The sequence below is a fragment of the Echinops telfairi genome, unplaced genomic scaffold (assembly GCF_000313985.2).
Source record: "Echinops telfairi isolate 266 unplaced genomic scaffold, ASM31398v2 ScPeMD7_11;HRSCAF=52, whole genome shotgun sequence".
Lineage (NCBI taxonomy): Eukaryota > Metazoa > Chordata > Mammalia > Afrosoricida > Tenrecidae > Echinops > Echinops telfairi.
The window spans coordinates 14,911,410-14,912,299 of record NW_022103908.1 but is presented as its reverse complement, the minus strand read 5'-3'; the positions used below and the strand labels follow the sequence as shown (position 1 = coordinate 14,912,299).

The following is an 890-nucleotide window of genomic DNA, read 5'->3' as shown; positions in this document are numbered from 1 at the left end:
CCCTGATATGGGGTTTATACTTCTCTTTAACCAAATGAGACAGCAGAGATCTTCAGAGTTTTGTCTGACTTTCAGAATTGGGAACTGCCAGCATCCATAATGGTTTGAGTCATTTTCTTGAGACAAAATTATCTTAACATACATTTATCAATACTTCACTGGTTTTTGTTTCTGCAAAGAATCAAAAAAGATAGCCCTCATATAAATAAATTTGAAATAGTTAACTTCTTAGAAATAAACAAACAAATCTATTTACCTACTTCTAGAAAGAATGACATATTTGGTAAATCATGATGCAGTCACAATAAAAGTAGAAAGTTGGACTTGTGGTGGAGCATTATTTCTGAGCATGTGTGCAGAATTAGATGTGAGTGGATAAAAGCAGAATAGATATACTTTTTTTCACTCTGCAACCTGCTTCCGTTCCTGAAGCCCACGGTAAAGCCAGGCAATGGTTTGGGGTTAGTTTGCTGAGGCACAGGACACTGTGAAAGGCCCATGGGATCGGACCTGCCATCAACCCGAACCCATGCACCCGAGTAGACATTATTATAGAAAAAAGGAAAACCTCATTTGATGGGAGAAAAATGCATAAAAGAAAAGAGGAATTATGCTAAATATAAAGTTATTTCACTTCATATTTTCTAACATACCATGATGGAATACACATGGCATTTTATCAAATAGAGCGATGCACATCTTAGACAAATTGTATCATTGTGTACAGTATTAACATAGAGCGATGCACATCTTAGACAAATTGCATCATTGTGTACAGTATTAACTACAGCATTTTGATTCTTTGAGAGGACTCACTTCAAAGCATTTTGAAATGTTTTCCTCAGGATTTTGCTGGGCATGCGTTTTGCAAGGTGTTTCTCCCTAATTAC

The 890-nt window shown here is 36.2% G+C and overlaps 1 non-coding gene across 1 annotated transcript; it reads right to left on the bottom strand.

Annotated features, from left to right (window-relative positions):
- Positions 1–403: 403 nt before the first annotated feature.
- Positions 404–533, bottom strand: LOC115868483. Its single transcript, XR_004045617.1, has one exon. It is a non-coding gene; the product is annotated as a small nucleolar RNA SNORA42/SNORA80 family (small nucleolar RNA).
- Positions 534–890: the final 357 nt, after the last annotated feature.